The 23322-nt window shown below is 37.2% G+C and overlaps 1 protein-coding gene across 9 annotated transcripts in view; it reads left to right on the top strand.

Moving 5' to 3' along the window:
- The window catches only part of LOC120775670 (eye-specific diacylglycerol kinase), a 242124-nt gene that overhangs the window by 188640 nt on the left and 30162 nt on the right, over positions 1 to 23322 (top strand). Inside the window, exon 1 of one of the 9 annotated variants that reach the window (XM_040105943.1) lies at positions 12840 to 13193. The exons of the other annotated variants lie outside the window; for them this stretch is intronic. The gene's annotated coding sequence lies outside the window, so the exon portion shown is untranslated. Of the gene's footprint in view, positions 1 to 12839; positions 13194 to 23322 lie in introns of those variants that run through there. 9 annotated transcript variants of the gene reach the window in all.

Genomic DNA, 23322 nt, shown 5'->3' with positions numbered 1-23322 from the left:
AAATAATAAATAAATAAACAAATATGTACTATTTTGGTCCACCACTTTTTGCCATTTTTCCGCTAGATTTATTATTCTATCAGTGCAAATCGAAATTTCCAGAACGGAAGCGAGCGAACCATTGTTGTGCTACACAAACTTATACAGCACCGTCTCAGTGAACTACACAAATTTCATTGGTGGACTGCGTAGCATTCTCCCATTTTTTATACAAAAATTTCAAAATACTTATATCTAATTTCTTCATAATGTTCACTCATTTTTGAACAGCTTAAACTTTTTTTCAACTTCCCCGAACTTATTTTTTTTTTGGTTAAATTAAGCTTAAAATCTCACCTTTCCAATATTATATGGTGTGACATTATGTGATTGGTAGCACTGGAGAGATACGACTGTAACGACATCTATTGACAAAATACGAAAAGACTATTTCGACTACCCAATATATACAATTTTTCTCAACGCAAACCTGATTGAGCTCTAATTTTGCGAAAGCTTTACGAAGGTGAGGTCATACCTTTTGCTTTAGCATTTGCTTGTAAAAAATATTTTTTTAAATTAGAAATAGTGAAATCGGTGGAGATATTAACTCTATTCAAGGATATTAAATTTAGCTTTGAATATGATAAAAATTACATCTGTAGTCTCACAATAAGCACTTCCGCAAACGAACGTCAAGAAGTTGCGCTAGTGTATGTTTAGAAAAATTTATCATGTCAGTATCCACACAAAATGCGTGAGTCTCCATTATTGAACGTATACCTGCAATCGACGAGCTGTCACTCAATGATATTAACAATTAGATTCATTAAAAATTTATTTTTTACGCGCTTATAAAAGACTGACTTTGATTTTTTATTTATTCATACATATTTTTAATAACATGTACTATAATTATTATTTTTTTAAATTTAAAATTTTAATTTTTTTCTTCTTCTCTTTGCAGGTATGTATTGCATTTAAACTACAAAAATATTGCACAGTGAGAAAATTTGCTGAAATCCTCCTCAAAAGGCACATACACACATATACAAATATAAAAGTAAACAACAACCGGTAATTGTTGTAGTGTTATCAGGGTATAATTTTACACACATGTCAAATCTGAAATTAATGCCCGTTGATTACTGTACAGATTGTATATTTCAACTTCCGCTTTAACATACCGATTCAACGCATATCAATCGTTTCAGACCTGGACGAGGCACAAATAAAATTTAGTTTTCCGCTTTCGCTTTTGGCCAGCGTCTACTATTTCTTTACAAGTTAGATAATCGATGAGCAGACAGATGCTTGTGATATCCTCAAATCCGTGTGCGACTCGCCACAATGAAAACATGAGACTTCAGAAAACGTGCGCTAACACACACATGCCTGCTCATACAAATGCATTCATGTATGTGTGTGTGAGGCGTGACGAACTGTTTCTCCGCACAAAAGCAAAGTCAAGGACTCTCGCTAATATCCGCCGGCATAGCTTCATAACCGCAGCAGCACACATACAAGTATGCACATGAGCGTTTGCATGTATGTGTAGACACACATTATGAACCACGGCACAGTCGACAGCTAAGAGTTTGCGGTTCGCAGTAGAATCTACTTTTAAGCGTAAGTGTGCGTGAACTCACTCGGGGCATATGTGGATGGCAGCCAGAAAGCCACAAAAGACAATTTGGCCCCAAAAGAAAGAATAATGAATGTGCGCTGCGCGAGGCATCGCTTATCGTTGAAATGAAGCAATAAAAATTCCCAACAACAAATATTGGAGAATGTGAGAGCCAGACAGTGAGCGTTAAGTGCTACAGCACGACCATGACTGATGCTGCTGCTGATGTTGTTGCTGGCGGCCAGAGGCAAAATGTGGATTCAAAATTAAATCACGTTTACTACAATCCGCAGCTAATAATTCACTGGTAGACACAGTTACGTGGCTCTACCTTTGCAAATATATATATAAATATGCGTGTCTCAGTTTGTGCGCCTAAAAGGTAGCTGCAAAAAATCCTTTTACTTGCCCAAATATCAAACTCGCCAAGCAACCCAGACATGCAGCCCACAGGCGACTTGTTATGATGGTTAGTGATTGTTTAGTGGAGGTGTTGAGGACTACGCGCAGCAAGAGATGTGCGCCTTTTGGTTTGATTTTGAAATCTGTTGATTTTAGAAATATATTTTATGTGAATGGAGGCCACTGACTCCTCAGTCCAATAGTACTATCACACATACTTTCAGCTCTCACAGCTAACTAAACGGCGGATATAATTTCTAAAGATATCATATAATGAATGCTATCATCTCACATAAGTCATCATCAATCACCTTCAACATACTCTTTTTAGATTGTTTTCGATATAGCTGAAATAGCAAAAATATTTATCCTTAAAAATATATTTATAAAATTTTTTGAAAATTAGACTCTTTTCGTGCCACATAAAAATATGTTTAACTGTAAACCTCACAATTGGTTGGAGATACAAGAAAGCTTCCTGGAAATTGTAAATAAAACACAAAATATTTAATTATTCGTCAATATTTATTTAGTCGCCTTCAAAGGAATCTCCACCAGATGAATACGCTTACGTCAACGATTTTTCCCAGTCTTCCAAAGACTTTTCATAAGCACTTTTGCACCAAACGGCACCATTCCGATGATTGTTGATTTGTTTGCATGTCAAACTCATAAACCCATGTCTCGTCGGCACTTACAATGTTCTCCATGAATGTGGGATCGTAATATGCACGAATAAGCATGTCCAAAAGATCTGTTTACGGTACTCTTTTTGAAAAAAATTCAGTTTTATCAGTACGAGTCGGACAAGAACGCATTTCATACCCAAAATATCTACCAAAATCATTCAAACGGACTTGCGAGAGATGTCGAGCTCTCTTGTCAACTCTCTAACACTTACCTGACGATTTTCAAGCACCATATCCTTCACTTTTTGGTTGAAGATGTTAAAGGTCGTCTAGAACTAGAAATGTCTTTAACGATCTCTTAACCATCTTTAAGGCTTTGTAGGCTTGTGTTTTTGATAAAATGGAATCACCGTAAGCCTTTTCCAACATTCGCAACGATTCCGCACACGAAACTTGGTTAGAAATACAAATTTGAGACAAATTCTTTGTGCGATATTTTATCCATCGTGTACCGACATGAGCAGCTGCTGTAAACAAACTGGTTGACAGATCGCGCTCATATTTGGAATAGTAATTAAAAACAGTCCTACCAACTTATCGAGATATATGTATATTTTTTGGTTATTAGTCTGTGTTCTTTTGTAATCGTGTAGCTAGGGTCCACAGAACAACAACACGAATTCGTCAAGTTATAGATTAAAAAGTGAAAGCAGCAAGTCGGATCCGTCCATCTAAGAGCATTACTTGATGAAAGTTCAATTTTCAAAAACCAACGAAGAGACAACATATTTTTGTCTATTAAATTATTGCTAAACACCTTCAGAGAAATTTTATCCAATTTGGCATTATTTTTTCTCTCACTTACCATGTACTAACTATACCTTGAAGTAAAATAGCCAAGCTTGTCATTGGCCAAAGACAATTAAGACTTAGCAAACCCTCTAATATTTTTGAAAAGTATATCTATATCGTTGAAAACCTTAAAATTGCACTTTTCAAAATAAAAGCAATTTGACTTTGGTAGGAACTATTAAAAGCTTTATGTCGATTTAACTTAAAAAATTAAGTACTTTTAATGCTGGTTTTTTACTAAATTTAAGTGGTCGTTTTGCATAAAAATGACATCTCTGCTGCCCTAAAGTTAACGTAGAGCGCGTTTGCTAGCCGAATTGCATTTGAGCACACATACGAAATATTTACGCACACAATTACAATATTTTCACGTTTTATTCGAATTTCAAATAAACACACATTTTCCGCAGATCTTAATGAGATTCATAGATCATTTCCGTGTTGTGCACAGATTAGTTTCACACCCATAGGGACACACACACATATGCACAAGCGATAACTGTTTAATTTCAGCTCTTACTTCACGCTCTGTAAATGTTTATGCCGACAGTGGACATCAAAGCGAAGCAGAGTGAGAGGAGAGCACTTTCAAATGAAAGTGAAAGCCAAACACACCCAACACACACACGCACACAAGTAAACATTTCCCAGAGCAATTTAAACATGGCCAAAACGGACAGAATTGTGAATGCGAATGAGCGATGACTTCCTGCTCGGCAGCTGGATAATGGCAAGCGATTTAGATGCTGCGCGCGCCATGATTACGTAAAACCACCTCGGCCGCAGCGTTGAATGACCGCCGCTGCCGCACGCGCGCACGCACTCGAACCCACACTAAGTGCCGAGCACTTACAGCTGAGCAAGTCAATGCCCGCAAACTGCTTGGCCCTGCGCCATTGCCTAGGAAGCACTTGAAACTCAATAGGCACGTCACGCGACTCTTAACTGGGCACAATATGATTTACGACTTTTCAGCCATGTCGTCGAGTTATCAGCCGTTGCCAGGCGTGTGCGGCAGAAAGCGCAGCTGAGCGCTGTAAAGATTGAGCGGGTGGAAGCAGACGAACATAAAGATTTATTTTCTATTCCCTCTCCTCGACAATGGAGCGGTTGTATTCCCATTATGGCGAAAGCACAGGAGCAAGATGTGTCGCAAAGTCGCGTATACGCAGCGTACGTCCCAGCGCCCTTCAAATGTGTATGTGCCAGTGCGCTTGACAACCGGCTGATTGTAAAAGAAACATGCTTCTGCAATTCTTTTCCTTTCTGTATAAGTGCGTGCGTGTGTGTGTGTGTGTGTGTAAGTGGCATGAAGCATTGTCTGCCGCTCGATACATCACATTCGCTTTCCGTGTGCCGTTCGTCAAGTAAACACACAATAAATTTTTAACTCAATGAACTCAATGCCAGTCTACACGCCCAGCGCGCCCAACAAGCAGCCAACACACCCCTTCTTGCTCTTCTTATATATGTGTATGCGTCTGTGTGCGTGTATGTGGGCGACAGCACAATCGCGCGAGTGCTTTAGTACTGTCAGTTATTCACACACACACACACATACATTTACAATTCATGCCAAATATTTGCTACATTAGCACAAGTGCCTACCTCTTTACATGCGCATGTGTGGGTGTGTGGCTATAGGCGTACATACTTTTATCGCTTAATTTCGAAAGCAATTTGAGAAAATTGTAACAATGTTGTTAAGCGATTTTGTGGAACGGGTCTGCAGGAACATTGTTGCACCAAATTTAAGGTTTCAGCAGCCAAATCAATGAGATTAATTGAAATTAACAAGAAAATCCGACGAAAGAGACCTATTAAAGCTTTCTTTTTAGGGATAATTGAGCTCAGAAAAAATTGAAAATATTTTTAAAGTACATATATTTCAATTTAAAGACTAGAGAAAATATTACATATGTATACATACACAATATATAATATTTATAGTAAAAATTGTCAACTTAGACGTTTTGGAGATACTTTCTGGCAATGCCATGATTACACCATGATCCCACCAAAAATTTGAAGTATTTAGATTACATTTAATCTATTCACTAATCTAGACTGTCTCCACTGCCGTTTGAGATTTATAAAACAACTATTTTGAATTATCCAATCGAACTGTGACATTTTTTCTCGGCAAAACTCTAATGGACCGTTTTCAACAGCCTCAGACCACATTTTTCTCCTCTTTTTTGATATTGATCTCTAAAATTTTAGCCTTTTTACTTGATATTGCTTTAATTTTTCTACTTTTTAATTTATTTATTCTTTTAATTTTTTTTTACCTTGACAGTTTGTAGTGTCAAAATCAGTGTGGTAAAACAAAATGAGCTAAATCAGAATGACACAGGAAGATTTCGAGGAAATTAGATTCAAATCAACTCCGTGATGAAATTAACAAGTGTATTTTTTGTATGGTGAAATTTTACTAAATCTAGTAGATTAGTGAGATAAACTACTCAACAGCTTAAACTTTTTGCCAAAGTGTCAATTGGGACATGATATTGAGTGTAAATGTTGATAGGAGATTTAAGAGCAATATGACACAGAAACTTCATCGCGTATCGTAAACCAATTACACTTGTTTAAGATTCTTTAAAATTTTCAATTTGAAACCCAAAAATCTCATAAAGAATTTCTATCTGATATATACTTAATTTATTTTTGCTGGAAAAAAATGTAAGACCTCGAAACCGGACGTTAATCTTTTGGCTTAATATTTAAATATCGAATTATTATTATTATTTACAAAAAGAAAATTTAGACATTACTTTGCAAGGAAAATCGAAATAATGAAATTTTATTTTGTGCGTGACGTACCACATACTTAATCACTGACGAAAGGGCTATCTCACCCCATAATACAACACTGCAAGTAGGCGGATATTACTGTCACGTGTCAACACTCAAATGTTGTCTTGATTATTTCAAGGGGTTAAGTGGCAAGATCGCTGACGCATAAAATTCCAACATTAATTTCACGGAAATTATTTATGTGTCAAAAATGGGTCAATGCGACCATTTGAATCGACACAAAAATTTATAGCAAATTATTGATAAAGTAATAATGGGAGAAGTGCGGTGATGACGGATTGAAACCAAAGCAAGTAGGAAACTTCAAAAAAATTCTAATTGAAGTGCAAGAAATGGCGAATACATACAGAACGCTTGTTTACAAATGTTTTCGCATGTTTCGCTTCATATCTACGGATGGCGGCGAAATTCCTTAAACTATTTTACATAAATCAAAGTTGCTTAAGCAATAGACGAAAGCGCGTATAAAATTATGACAAGGGGGTGAGTATGTGATTGCATTAGCTAATCTGCGAGGAGATCTTAAGTTTAATGCGCGATTAGTCACTGTCAGCGGCAGCCCCGCCAGCTCTCCGAGACACCTCCTCGTCGTGGATATTTGCAGGTTGTCTCCTCTGTTGTTGTTTGTGCGGGAAGCGGGGCCGTGGGAAAGTGGGTCGACAATTGCTATGAGAATGTTTTTCGGTGGGCGTTTGACAATTTGCGCGCACGCAAAATCACACTTCAAATGACAACGGCCGTGGGAGAAGCATAGAGGGGAAGACGATGGTAATTTACAGCTATGGCGATGGTCGACAATGTTGTTTCGCATTTTCGCAGTTGTCAGCGTGCACGTAATTTACTCTGAGCGACAGCGAAATAAACGAGGAAGATTGTGCAAGAGTTGCGGGGAGGTGTGTGCAAATGCTTACTGTTTGTCTGAGCGTCTAAGGTGGTGTTGCAAGCAAATATAAATTGCTGAAAAATCGCTATTATAGCAATTTGAGGTATTTAGTTTCATTTTATTCTATTTGTTTACTTTTTACATCGTTGAGTTCTGAGGATCTTAAAGCCGTGATTAATAGCCGAAATCTATGAACACGGCTTTATGGGTGGATAATCTCTTTAAGACCTTTAAATTGTGCATTCTCTTAGAATAGCTAAGAACTTTGTCTTTTCATAACCCTCGACCCACATTTCTTTCTCGATTATAAAAAATTGTAGCCGTTCCGTAGGAGTTGCACTTCTGGTATAAGTGACCACAAACACATGTGAATAATTCGCCCACACATTTACAACAATATGAGCAGCATATTCCAGAATATTGGTTTTTATGAGAACCATAAATATTGTCTCATAGTAATAGGTACAATTGTACATAGACATGAAGATATGTAGCTTTCTTGATTTGAAGCAATGTTTTCCTTACATCAATAATGGGAAGACTCTTTGTCATACATATATGGACATATGTTTGCAGAGCTTTGACGTCATTGATATCCATCCGTTGGTCCAAGCGAATAGTGTTGACGATTTCATAGAATTTCTTAGATTTTTTGCCTCCACGCGCGCAATCCATTAAGCAAAGAGACAATGAGGAAACGAGAGTTGAGCACAATTACAGTTGTCCGACTCTTATGAAAGCTTTTCAAGAGGCAAATGTATATTTATATTTATATGTAGGCAGGCATGTAATATTATTTTTAATAAGATAATCTGCAATTTATGGGGTACATAAGCAATGATTGTTTCTATTTTATTTTTATATTTAGGCTCACTACAGCAACCAATTTGTACATTCAAATAATAACAAGTATTAATGATTATATGTTTGTATATGCATATGTATGTGTTGACAATTTAATAAATTGGATTGGAAAATGGTATGATACAGCTTTGACATTTAGAATGTCGCATGCTTTCGAATTTAGATAAACCGAAGCTGGCATACCCTTCACAAATAATGAAGTTTATTTAAAAGCACTTGATATAGCTATATGCTATAGTGATCCGATATCGGCGATTCCGCTAAATTAGTGGCTTTTTGGAACGATAAGAACGCTTTAAATTGAAATCTGAGCGACTAGCTCGCTTATATACAGACAGAACGGACATGGCTAACTCGATTCAGCTCACTACGCTGATCATTTAGATATAAATTTTAAGGGTATTTTCCTTAGTGGTGTTACATCTCACAATATGCTCTATTTAGGGTAAAGTTATAATGATGGAACCATACCACACCACTATTCTTGCTTTTTATCCCAGTTGCCTACTGAAATAAAATATAATACATATTTCTACCAATATATTTTTATAATACACATCAGCTGTACTGAATGACCTTGAAATTTTATTTATTTATTTAGGTTTCAAATTATTATCACAAAGATCAAAATAGATAATTACTTATAGAAATCGTAAAGATTCACGAGGTCATTAAAACAGTTTTTAGCACGGAGAGACGCACTTCTCAACCAAAGAAAGTATGGCAGTAAGGTATCGCATGTACCTACTGACAATTTCCTTGAAAAGCTGATATAGTTTGTTCGTTTAGCTACTGTCTAACACTTGGCGAATCGAAATAGCGTATTTTTATATATTTTTTTCCATTTCTTTTTATATATTATTTTTATATACATATTTCTTACTTAATTTCTATTAAAATGCCCACAAAATTAGTATGAAATGAGATTTCTTTTTAAACGATTTATTTAGCAGTGAAAATACTGAGCAAATAAACTTTTTCTTAAAACCTAACTTCAAATTTACGAACGACTCCAACTTTAATTAGATTGTGACAAAAAAGTACCCAGAAATTGTAAATAAAATGCACAATATTTATTTTAAGTAATCCCCAACAGATGTAGTACACTTGTGCCGACGATCTTTCCAGTTCTCGAAACAGTTTTCATAAGCTTCAGCTCATTCAGCGAATTTTGTTTTATCTCTTCGATCGACCGAAACCAAAAATCAGTCAAAATTCTCATGAATGCGATGGTTGATCGATGCTATGCATTGCGTTTTTGGACCAAAGAGTCCTGTTTACGGTAGTCTTTTTGAAAAAAAATCAGCTTTATCGGGACGAGTCGAGCAAGAACGCGTTTCATATCCAAAATATACACAAAAATCATTCGAACGGACCCGCGTGAGATGTCGAGCTCTATTGTCATCTCTCTTACACTTATTCTTCAGCACCTATCCTTCACTTTTTTCATCAGTTGAAAAGGTCGAACGTCGTCCAGAACGAGGCATGTCTTCAACGAACTCTCGACCATCTTTGAAGGCTCTACCTACGACTCGTAGGCTTCTATTTTTGATAAAACGGAATCACCGTAAACCTTTTCCAACATTCGCAACGATTCCGCACACGAATTTTGGTTAGAAATACAAAATTTGAGACAAATTATTTGTTAGATATTTGTTTCTATTTTAAAGATAGCAACGCACTACTGAGCTATACCGACTTAAGCAGCTGCTGTAAACAAACTGGTTGACAGATCGTGTTCATATTTGGCATAGTAATTAAGGGTAGTCCTCCCAACTTCGCAAAATATTTTTTTGAAATATCATTTACCCGGGGAATTTAATTACAATTACTTTTTCGTCACAATGTACAACAAGTACAGCATACTTGTATTTGAAGCACATAAGTGGTAATAAATTGCCACACTTTGACGTCATAACCAGCTGGAGACTGCAGCCATGGCAAGGGCAATTAAAGTACTCAATTAAAGCAGATGTAAATGACGATGCTTACTTTCGATATTCTGTAGATTACTGCCTTACATTTGTTTATTATAGCATGTACCAGAGATCTTCACATTTGTACAGAGGAATATATTTACCCGCGTAGGCTTTCTGGTGCTACCTTATGATTGTGTCTGTGAGTGTGTAAATACGAGCTCATATGCGAGTTCATTGATACTCGCCTTTACGCAAATTCATATCTTCCGCATCGCACCCATGCCCGCCTCTACTCGGCGCCCACATTCATTGGTTGCCATTTGGCAACTGACCCACCGCAAAGGCTAACAAACAAACGACCGCAAGACTGCCCAGAGCACACACACCACATGCCCACGACATGCGCACGCCCTAGCCACTTAATCGCGCAGCAGACACGAGTAAACCGCAGCTATAAATAGTAGTTTATAAATGATTTTGTGATTTTAAAAATATCCGAATATAACTTTGTTGTGCACGCACGCACACACATCGCAACATAATTGTGGCTATTTGCCGACAGCATTGCATATGTGGCATCTGGTATCTGGCCTGTGGCATGCACACGTGCAACTGCAACATGTAAAAATTGGCGTGCGTTTGCCTTGTTTTGCACGCACTTGCATATCGAAATGTTTATTGCATTGCTACTCAAAGGCACATGTGTTACAACAAGCACAACAATTACACATAATATTTGAAGTTTATTTACGAGGAAATTCGGTACATCATTTCGGCTATAAATAACGCATTCGCACGTTCGCTAAGGCGCGAGGTCAGATCATGGCAAAGTTGTTTGTTTTTACTGTTTTTAATTGCTCTATGATGGAAAAGTTTGCTCCACACACACACATACAAGTGAACATTAGAATGCGTCTATTTGGATCCATGTGTGTATAAAACTACTTATGTTCACTCATTAAAAGCGCATTGGAGATTAGGAATTCGCAGTTCCTTATCCCGCGCATAATTAACGTGGAAAGTGAGCATATGAGTAGTGGATCACCTTTGATCAATGTTTGCGATTTGTGGTGCGAAGGCTGCATAGCTTTGAAAGGTATGTAATTCTTGAAACCCGTTTTTGATTAAAAGGCTATTAGAGCGATAAAAAATGATGGGAAAATTCACTCCAAACGCATTTTCCTGCATAAGCCAAATGTCATCTCTTTTGGATGCACTTTAAGAACGAAATAGTGAGTGGAAACTCTTTCAAATAATGGAACGTAATTAACAAACTTTCCTTATTAAAAAATAATAAAAAAATAATTTTTAGAGTATAAAAGAAACTCTCTCATTCGCAAACTCCTTTTGTGCTAGAAGTTAGTTAGTGCGCTGATGAATCTAAGAAACAACATGAGTTAAAGGATTTTTGACAGAACGATTGAAAATAATAGGAATAAATCGTAACTTTTGTTAAACATAGACAATAGTCGAGTTAAATACCGGAATTCAACAAAAATACTTCATTGATAATAAACTGCTTCCACTCAAACCCCATGAGAGCATTCATGCTTTGCGAAACCCTTCTCAATACAGTTTAGTAGTTTAATAGTCTTCAAGTAACATCCTTTCAATTTATATAGGTAGTCGAAAAAGTCTTTTTGTATTTGTAATCAAGCTTCAACTTATTTTTATATGTTTATAATGAACTTTAATTAACCAAATATGTATCACTTTGGTCGACCACTTTTTGCCATTTTTCCGCTAGAGACATTATTCCATCGTGTAAAACTTTTCTGGTCTCTCGACGAAGAACTGCGAGAAGTAATTTTCACAGGCTTCTCTTGAAGCCAACTTTACTTCATTAAGCGAGTTCTGCATTGACCGAAACAAATGGTGGGACCACCATTGGTGCAAGATCAGGGCTATATGGTGGATGCATCAAAACTTCCCAACCAAACTCTCCCAGCTTTTGCCGAGTCATCAAAGATGCGTGTGATCTTGGGTTGTCCTGATGGAAGACGAAACACTTTCTGTTGATCAGTTCGGCCAACTTACAGGAAAAAAATTACCGATTCGAAAAACACGCGAAGTATAAATTAAAAATTCACCTTTCAAAAAAATGTGTTGAGAAGATTTATTCGTAGTCTAAAAATTATTTTTATTGGAATAAGTGACCTTAACGCGGCAAATAGACAAAATTTGTGTATTTTAATTCTTGATGAAGTTACCTTTTTTCTTAGAAAGTATATTTGCGATACTCCCCCGCTGAGTAATTTTTTGGTTTTATGACAAAATTACTAGTCAAAAGCAAAGAGTTCATAATCTTCTGGTATGAAAAATGTATAAAAAAAAACGCCGTAATAACTTCTCAATGGTTATCTGACGTGTCAATATTTATTTATAATCAATTAACACTTTAAATTAATTATTTGTTGGTGAACACACCTCTCGTCGTAAAGCCACCACACGCGCGCTCTCACTCGCTTCTGCATGCAAAGGGTTGACTCATATGTTGAAACGATCGCTCACGATCTCTAAAACTATTCACCTTTTTGTCACAAATTGCCGGCCGTTAATACATACATACATATGTATGTATTTATTTTGCATGCCATTATTCGCAGATAAATGAGCGAATGTGGTCAGCTGCTTACAGCTTTCGGCAGTTGGCCGTGGTGACTTTCACACAGCCACACAACCAAGCACACACGCTTATTTATAAGTACAGAGGTATAAATAAATACATATATCACTACGCGCTTACATGCGTACATACATACCTATATCTAGCTCCAAGAGCGATCGCTGCTCTGGCGTACCTTCTACCGAAATCTGTATCTGCATCTCGGTTTAGTCAACTGGCAGATACAAAGAAGCAACAAAGCATCGTCGCTTGCGCATTTATTGCCACTTAAAATCGTTTTCAAGCGAAAAAGCGTCGCATTATATATATATTATAAGCGTCGTAGTAAATATTCGATTTCGCTAATATATTCGGTTCGCGCCTTTGTATGCTCCAAGAAGATCGGTCGCGCCGCGCTTGTGATATGTTTGCTCTGGTGCGGTCTGACGTAGTCGCCGATCGCGTGCGTTGCAGGCGTGCTGTGCATATTGATGGCTTCGGGCGCGTGACGTCATTGCAAATGTGCGAAAGACAGCCAACGGCAGACGCGCTTTAGTGACGTAATGCACCGACAAAGGCGAAAATCAGCGATCTGTGATTAATCGTCGAAAATGTGAGAGAATTAAAGTGAATTAATGCAAACCAGTTTGTGATCTCATACATATATAGTCTATATGTATGTGTTTGTATGCTTATTTCTGTCTTTTTGGCATTTCCGTGGCATAAACAAAACAATTTGTGTGTGTTATTGCGAAACAAAAGCGCGCTCAAATGCAAGCAAGAAAAGTTTGTGAATTTTAAAGCAAATCAAATATTCTGCACAACTGGAAATACAAAAGAAAACAGCAATAACAACAACAAGATGTGAGACAAACACGATATATGCAGGGCATAGCCAGATACTACCGCAAACAGCTCTTGAAACTGAAAACTGTGCGACGGTAATGTTACAATCGGACCGATTTCGGACATAACGGACACTAAGAAAACGGAATATTAATTTTAACTGACAATCACATTCTACTTGCGATATAAGGAAGTTGTGGTAGCTTTGGTATTTTTTTTTTAAATCAGAGGCTGGGAAAGGTTTCGGATTAGAACACCGTAAACTTTGGGCGTCTTTATGCCAAAATTTCTTCAGTTTTGTATATTGTATGCATGTCCTTAAAACTTTTATCTTATAACTGAAGATTTCAAGGTATTCCGCATAATACAACGAGTTTAGGGTCTCCCTAAAGTCAGAGCTGGACAAAAAAGTGTATTTGAGAATTATAAAGCTTGCACAAAATTCCACTAACTGAATATAATGTGTAGTAAAATCCAATTAATAAATTGAAAACTTTAAGAATATATTTGAACAGCTCTTGAAAATTTTACATATGGATGTAAGTCTTTTGACATAACCATTTTAGTGGTTTATAAAGAGTAATCTATTGCGAGTTTCTCTACTTAAAAAAACACAATTTCAAATCTAATGGGGAATGTTTATTATTATTCGAAGGAACATTCCTTGGCATTTATTTTTTGTGTCTACGTATCAGAGCTGTAAGGCCTCAATTGAAGCCGGATTGTTCGTAAAGACTTTAGAATTGAAAAATCTCCACAGAAATAAGTCTAACAATCTGATATGACAAGCTCTTGGTGGGCAATCGACCGGCCCAAAACGTAAAATTATCAGCTCACCGAAGTGATATCAATTCATTGATTGATGCAATGTGTGGGATGTGGCGCCGTCTTGTTATCATTACGCGATAACGTCGCAATTGACAATGATTCCACCGGCCCACAACCATCGCATTACTGTATGAAATGACAACTCTTGCATCTCTTCGTGTTCTTCTTCGTCCCAAATGCGGCAATTGTGCGTGTTTACATACACATAGAGCCAGAAATGGACCTCATTGCTGAAGAAAATTGGGTTCAAAAACGTCTTAACTTCTTGGAACTTTTCAAGAGCCCGTAGATCGAAGCGATGTCGCTTGGGAAGGTCTAGAGACTTCAGTTCTTACACAAGCTGTATTTTGTACACTATCAATTCAAGATCTCGACGTAAAATGCGCCAGGCCGTTCCATTCGTCAGTCCGTCGATTCTTCACGGTCTTCTCTCAGCTACGGCTGCTACATTTTCGTCACTGCGTGCGGTCGAATATCGTCCAATAATGAATGCTGGATCTCAAGGTGGGTGATTGTGTTGGGAATATTACATCAGCCGTAAGTCTCTCCATGATGAAATGCCAAACGATACTGAACAAAAATAACATGACAGCTTGACACTGCTCACACGTGATCTGTTAAAAAAGAGCTATTGAAAAAAGTATACTTGGATCACCTCTTAGTAACAACATGCTAATGAATACAAAATAAATGTTACCTTTAATTGAAATAGTATTCCTCACATACATAAGTTCGACTGCTCCAGCCACCATTTCTCCTTTTTATCCAAAAGACAACTCGTACCGTTAGCCGGTGATTGTAGAGCTCCTAAAGTTTCTACCAAATAAGTTCAGGACAAAGCTATAGAGTCTTCATTCAGCACTCATTTCACCTACTACTTTACCGCCCGCAACCACGTCACCCTATTTCATAATTCTCTACGCTGCTCTCTGCTCTTCCGCTTCGAAGACGCTGCAAAGCTGACATCAAGTTATCTTTACAAATTTTTTCGCTTGTTTACTGTCTTTGCGTTTTCTTGAAACTTTATCTCACTTGAGCTTTTTTTTTTGTAAATTTTACTTTCAAAATGTGACAATTAATTAGTGTGTATGTGTTTCTGAAGGTATGTGGGGCGAGCCCAGTGTTAAAATTAACAACAGTTGAAGAAACACCCTCACCAAAGCGCGAACAGTATTAGGGAACGGAAGCTCCATGTAAATATGTATATATATATTTACTATAAACACGCTATTTGTGCTCCAAAGTGGACTACGGCAATTAGCGTGTGGCGACAACGACAGCAACACAACTAAAACGAATTTGAAATAGTAAACAAAAAACGGAATGTCGTCTCAAATCTCATGTCAGTTGCGCGTCACAACGCGCGCCGTAGACGCTGTTACGTCTGCAATTACCTTTTAATGAATCGCCACCACAGAGGCAGCTACTGGAGCAGGCAATAAAAATTACAAAATAATTCGCAAACCGCAACTGCCAAGAGGCAAAGTGACCGCAGCAACAACCACCGCTAAAAATGAGACTAAAACGGACGGCGCAACAAGAATTTGGGAAAATTTGCCACAACAACCAGAAATATTTCCACAATTCATTGGCCAATGGGCCCTTACCCTTTTCGGATAAAAGCTTATGCTTAATTTGGTCATCCCTAGCGTTGTTGCTTTAAATATAGACTTGCTTACGTATATGTATATTAGGGTGTTTTTTTTTTTTGAACTATTCATTTTTTTCAATCCCATCATGAAATTTTCTTGGAAATACCCTAAAATAAAATCCCTGAAAATTTGAGCCCTTAATATTAACATTATGGACTGGACCAAGGCATGTAAAAATTTACCACTGAAAATGCACGACAGTCCTGATATCTTTAAACTTCTGTAGCTCAGAGGCATTTTATGGCATCGCTTTGACTTTAGACACATATTCCTCAGAATTGAACACTCTACAAAAGTGCCCATTGCGACAAAGTCGAAACTCACACCAGCGAGGTAGTACGGGGCTCTAAACCTGACTTTTCCACGAAATTCGCATTTTTTTGTATATATTTCGTAAATGACAAGAGTTATAGTAAAAATGTACATGACAAACTTGCAGGAAATTTTAATTGCTACAAAAAAGAACCGAGGTCAAAATCGCTATCATAAATACTTCTCGAGATATTCGACTTTTTAGGTAAGGCTGTATGGAGTTTTCATAGATTTTTTATTACTTACCATCTTTTAGGGCTTTTTTAGGGTATTTCCAAGGAAATTTCATGATGGGATTGAAAAAAAAAATGAATAGTTAAAAAAAAACACCCTAATGTATATGTATGTATGTAGGTTTATACAACATTATGTAGATAAATTTCCGCATTGTGCGCGCTCTTCTTCATTTGAATATTCTACTCTTACTAACTTTTGTAATCTTTCGGATGTGATTATGAAATTAAATCACCAAACAAACCGTTTTCGTTACCTTCTTAATTCGCTTAAGCGGTTTTAGTATATAGAGTGTTAAATTTTACATATAAAACATGATAATTAAAAGTGTATTTAATTGTGCCAAAAGACCGAATGATAGCAGATAATAACGTTTAGTCTTTTCAATGTGCAATTTTCGTTTTAGTACATTCTCTTTAAACCACAATTTGTCATTTTGGTGCTTGTCATTAAGCATTACATTTAAACCCTTGTTTTATATTAAAAATTGTCTGCTAATTTGACTTGAACTTTCTTGGTTTGACGGTTTTAGAGAAATAACCTTCTTTTGCAGTTAAATGAGGGCGCTCATTGAAAGACTTGACTACTTCGTGAATATGACATAATCACAATTGTATACATCAAATGGTAAATTCGGTTGCATTCCTGATAAACTGCCTCTCTACATTGCAAAACCTTCTTCTTGCGGTTCTGTCCCTGTTCACATACCTGCAAGGGATTTCTAGGTGTGGCGAAGCTATTGAAGATGAGATGCGGTGGTTTTTTCACGGATAAATTCAAGTGGTGGCTGGATGTAACTGCAGCTACCAGACCATCAAGGTAGCAGTAGATGTACTACTCCGAAGTGCAGCTTTCTTCTCATAACAGAGCATGACTGGCTTTGAGAACGCTAACATACTTAAGCAGTAACATCAAGCTTCTTGCGAATCAAAGAGGTTTGAGTGGCCGGTTACAGCGGAAACGTCGCAAACCCCTGCTTGTTAGGCAGGGCGTCTTTACCGAAATTTCATCCGAATGGAAGCAAAACAAAAACCAAACTATAAGTCACTCATTAGTTCCATTCTTCTATATGGTGCAGAGGCATGGACGATGACAACATCTGATGAGTCGACGTTACGAGAGAAAGGTTCTGGGAAAGATTTATGGTTCTTTACGCGTTGGCAACGATGAATATCGCATTCGATGGAACGATGAGATATACGACGACATTGACATAGTTCAGCGAATTAAGAAACAACATATGCGCTGCCTAGGTCAAGTCGTACGTATGGACGAAAACACTCCAGCTCCAGAGAAATAGGAAGACCTCCACTCCGTTGACCTCCACTCCGTTGGAAAGACCAGGTGGAGAAGAACCTGGCTTCGCTTGGCATTTCCAATCGGCGCCACGTTGCGAAAAAAAGAAACGACTGGCGCGCTGTTGTTAATCGCGTAAGCGGTGTCTACGGCAGTAAAGAAGAAGAAGGAAGCGAATCGATACTCTGTTGTTCTCTAACCTAACCTAACATAAAAAACTAAATTTGAACTGACTTTTTTTTGGCTACTGCTCCTGATAATGGAAGCATACAGAGCATTCAATGATAGTCCCATTTTCTTAGAAGCCCAATTTCGCTAGGATGTACGGAAAGGTTTGTGAGTAATGAAATTCTGTCTAAGCTAAAGGTTAGGTATATGGCTATTACCGAAGTAAAAATATACAGATAACGGATACACTGAAAAATACAGTAATCAAGTTTAGTAAAAAAGTCTGTCCATCTCAATATCCTGATGCTTTGACATATACATATAACTTTACATTCTTTAGTTTTAGGCGTTAAACAAATATTAAGTGGGCGACATGTTCAGAGAGTAAAAAATTACGTTTCCCCTCAAAGATAGTATAAACTCAGTCTCTTGAGCGATGCCATCAGCTGCTCAATAACAAATGTTATCTGCCGTTCAGACCAAAAATCCTTGTAAAACTAAAGTAATTGATCAGCAGTGTTTTCTAATGTTTATGCCTAAAAATAGTTCAAGTTCTCTTAACCGTATCGTGACACCTTTGATAACCTATTTTCCAATGGGTAATATAATTAAAATCACACCACCGTCTATAAAAAGTAATTATTTTTAGCGCGTTCACCAGCGAAAAAAGTATGTACAGACAAAATATACAAAACAAACAATTAATTTTACTGTCGGAGAATTGTGTTAACCGCCGCAAACTTGGCAGCCAAATGCGCTCGACACCGCCAGATAAAAACATTTGTTGTTATAAATTAATTCTTTATTGCCCAGCGCAATTTGTTCAATATTTCTTTTACACAGCACCGAGGGGCTTCGCTGTTTGCTTTTGTCATTTTCGAGATTGTCCACTTATTTCGCAGAAATGCTCCAGTGTGCCCCCAACGAAATGCAGCATATCAAAGCAGACTTTTCCATATATTTTTAGTTGTTGTAAAATATGTCTAATTTTGTTTGATAATTTATGTGAATAGTCCTACTTTTGCCAAGATTTCAGCTTTATTTGTGATGCTGCGGATAGACATTTATTTTCTTTGGCAAAACTATCAATTCCATTATTTTGGCCTCATTTCGTTGATTTTTTTTTGTTCTGTTCGGGATAGTTTTGAATCTGTGGTGATTTTATAAATTTGGAATAAATGCAAACAATGCAGAAAATGTTGTAAAATTTTTAATTTCAAAATATAAAATATTAATATTTGGTGAGACGCAAATTGCAATGATTTCGCGAACTTCACCTGTTCTGTGGCATTCCACCCCCTGCTGCATGCGCAAATCACATCGGAAGCATTTTTTTGAAATGGCCTAAGTCAACTTAAATTAATAAGAACTATTTACTTTATTCCCAGCAACTTTCTCGAAACTCGACTTTTATTTTGTTGTTTTTTAATAAATTGTTGAAATAGAAAGCTGCAGTTTATGAAAAAAATATGGATGAAGCATTGGTCCAAAATGTAATTTTAACTAACAATGCCTACTTTAGCTTAACTCGACCTAAGCTTTTTTTAGAAAATACCGCAAATATTATTATAATTCAAAAGATAATGCAAAAATGAAATTCAAAATTTTTGAACATTCGCATATATGTATATATATATATATACATATGTATGTATATATAGTATATATAATATACTCATATGTATATGCGTGTATTAGAGTATTAGAGCGGATGAATTTACAGGGTGCCAAAAAAACGAAAAAATCGCATATGCGGATCATACTGAACCACTTTGCCTAAGAGACTTTAGTTTTAAAACCGATTTCGAGCCGATTTTTAAGACGAAGTTTTTAGGGATCATACGTAGGTGCATTTTGATATTCTATTGATCATTTGTCGGAATCTGCCAGATCAAACAACTACAGGGTTTGTCCGGAAAGTAAAAACAAATGTTAACCAATCGTTACAATTCTTTAAAAACTTTCAAAATAGGCTCCTTCTGCATAGATGCAGCGCTTCCAGCGCAATATCCAAGCATTGAAGGCGTCACGGAAGACATTCTCTGGAATAGCCTTGAGAGTCGAGGTGCATGCTGCTTGTATCCTCTCTCGCGTCTCAAAATGTTTTCCTTTCATCGGCCTTTTCAAGCAAGGAAATAAAAAAACCCAGGGGCCACATCTGGGTTGTAGGGCGGCTGCGGAAGCAACTTCCTATCGGCTGCGATGTCTTGTCGGACCCGATTGAGTTTCTTGAGAACTTCCACGTAAAACTTGGCGTTGACGTTTTGTCCAGCAGGAACAAATTCATGGTGCATGATGACTTTGATGTCAGAAAAGACAATGAGCATCGTTTTCACTTTGAATTTGCTCATTATAGCAAAGTAGAAAAAATCGACCCGCTCTAAAGTCTATACATACATACATATGTTAGAAAACAATTGCGAGTGATTTTTTCCGCCACGAGTTGGCGACGTTGTCGGCTTTTCACTTGCTTTATACTCATACGTACTACGACATAATACATATTTGTACAAACATATGTGTGTGTATGTATGTTTGTAGCTATTCGCATCTATACTAATTATTTCTTGGGATTATAAATAAACAAGAAAACACCACATGTTTTAAATTCGAAATGCCCGATACAATATTTTTAGTGTCAAACGGTGGAAAACGCAAAATTTTGGCGAACAGCTCAACAACAACAGCAATAACTTGTGCTGAAGAGTGTCAGTTTGGCAAGAGCAGCAGTAGCGTCGGTGGCGGCGGCGACAGCGTAGACAGGACTAGACGACAGCGACAATTTAATGCTGTAATTGCTATAGCTTTCATGTGAGCGCTGCGAGAACGTTTTCAGCAAGCTTCTCGCTTTGAAAGCAAAAAAAAATATTTTAAACAAAAATAACAATAATTTTCTAAAAATAAACGCGCACCGATTTACCGTTCTTTACACCGCCGCTTAGGAATTTTAATGTTTTTCAAAATAAGCAAACGGGCACCTACTTCAGGTGACTTTAATGGAATTTTAACACATAAAACTTACTTAAGTTATTTACTTAAGCCTTGCATACTTAACCCATATACCCATATGTCTCTGGCATTGGAAACTAAAGTACTATTGTAGCCACACACTTGCACACACACACACATACATTGTGAGGAATTTAAAGTTTAAGCAACCTAAAGTTGTTCTTCCTTTAAACTGAGCATTTTCTGCTCCGTCTGCAAAGTTTTGTACTTTTTTGACAAACTCAAATACTTAGAACCCACTTGTTAGAAGTCAGTAGAAGAGAGTAGAAACCGACTTAATTTACGCAAATACTTCGGCTGAAAATCCTTCACCGTCAGCCACAAACAGCCATTCTAACCTCACTTTTTGCTCACTTCTGCCGTTCGTAGCCTTCTCTGCCGCGTTTGCTCCAATCCTTCTGCCGTTAATAGCATATTAAAGTTATAGATTGCTGTTTGTCAAACTGTCTGCCGCTTTACGCATCGAGCTCAGCGCTGAAAGTGTTTAATTAGCTTGGCGCTGAGGCTTCCATTTCGCTGAAATCTCGCTAATATTCACAATTTATCTTACGGCATCATTTATTATTTCTCGAATTCATTGACCTTTACCGTTATTTGCATAAGCACAATTCAAAATTAATATAGATTTTTACTTAATAGCCAAATAAATAATCAAAGGAGACTCGCTTATGCCTAGAGGGTTAGACGAATTGCCAAGGTGGAATTAATTTCACTTGAGTGTGCATTTATAATTCGTCGAAGAATTCTTAAATTAATTTAATTACTTTTTTAAGTACACACTTTCGCAGCTTTTAGCTTGATGAGCTTCGTAGCCGAATATTTAAGGCAAAGTGCGTGGCAAATTAGAAGATTTCGTGGAGGACTAATAACACTAGTTTACAGGGATTTTGCGACGGTGATATTAGATGCTGCTTCTTGCTAATTTTGGGTTGCTAAAACCGAAAATGACAGTAATAATTATCCTAACACGTATAATTTTTTGTGTTGTAGTCCAGGGGTGTAGATCAAACCTCCACCATTTAGTAAAATTACAAAAATAGATGAACGTGATGGAAAATTTTTCAACATAAATTCGTAATCAGCACACACCAAATAGTTCACTGGTCTCTTAACACATTTTTGTCACCATTTGTTGAGTAGTGTATTTGACGACTTCAATCGCCACGTCTGTGCTCGCTATGTTTGAGCGCGGCTCTCTAGTAAAATAAATGAGCACGTAAATGGTCCAACAAACTTAAGAAGATTAATTTAATAATATTTACGCACAACTCTTGGCTGATAGAGATAGTATGATCTAGCATCTACCGGCGTATGGATATAAATGGTAGGAGCGGAGCTTGCTTAGTACTTATTTATCCGCACACATAGAGAACGATAAATTCTTGCTGAAATCATTTAAGCAGCCAACATACTATTTAAATTGTTTTATGATTCCTGTCAGCCAATAAAGGTACTGTTTAATATTATGTTTTTCAAGATTACAGCAACCATTCTTCGTATCCGATTACAAGAAAATCGAAATCCACTCTGCTCTTTGTTAATAAACGGTAAAACTGCTCAAACTAATTTACGAACGGCAGCCAAATTGGGAAATAAACATAAAATCAATTTCGATAACAAAGGCAAGCAACAAAACGAACAAAAATAACAAGCGTGGAAGTAGTGAAGGGAGCCAAGGCGGAGTGTTGGATGTAGCCACGCTTTTGTATGCCAATGGCCAGCGGCTATAATTGCAGAACGCCGGTAATTGAATTTGATTTGTAGCCAATTGAATGCAAAGCGACAAGCTGTGCTCTTGAAACGAAAGAAGGCTTCCTGTCCACTGTTTGGACATTTACTTTGCAAGTCAAAATTTACGAACCGACACTGTTTTACCATGATACAACTGATCTTGAAAAGAAATCAAGTTGCTATTACTTAAGAATTTTCTGCTGTATTGGAACTGACACTGACAGATGCATTGAATGGGGAAAATATAGTCGCAACAACTCCTTTATTGGGGAGACATCGCTTACGCGGTTATAGCCGAGTTTACAACAACAAGCTATTGTTTCCTTTTCATTTGGTAGGGTTTTTTACGTGGCAGGTCCCCAACCCAGTCCACAACTCTGGGGAGGTGATGTTTCGCCTTCTCACTTTAGCTTGCCTTCAAAAGGATGTGTCTTTGGCTACCCAGAGGTTACTTGGTCTAAGACCGGAAATAGTGGGCTGATTAAGCCATATGTAAAATAATCGTTTGTGGCCACTGCTAAGTGAATGGCGCTCAGAGAACTTTCCTCACTTGCCTGACATGGCTCCACCTACCAACTACTAACTGATATAAAAGAGGTTGGTAGTTAAGTAGGGACTCAACTAGCACTGTATGCGCGATTTTAATGCACTGTCGAAGGACATTAT

This window comes from Bactrocera tryoni, chromosome 4 (assembly GCF_016617805.1).
Source record: "Bactrocera tryoni isolate S06 chromosome 4, CSIRO_BtryS06_freeze2, whole genome shotgun sequence".
NCBI lineage: Eukaryota > Metazoa > Arthropoda > Insecta > Diptera > Tephritidae > Bactrocera > Bactrocera tryoni.
Note: the sequence above shows the minus strand (reverse complement) of the source record. Positions and strands in the feature narration are given on the sequence as shown.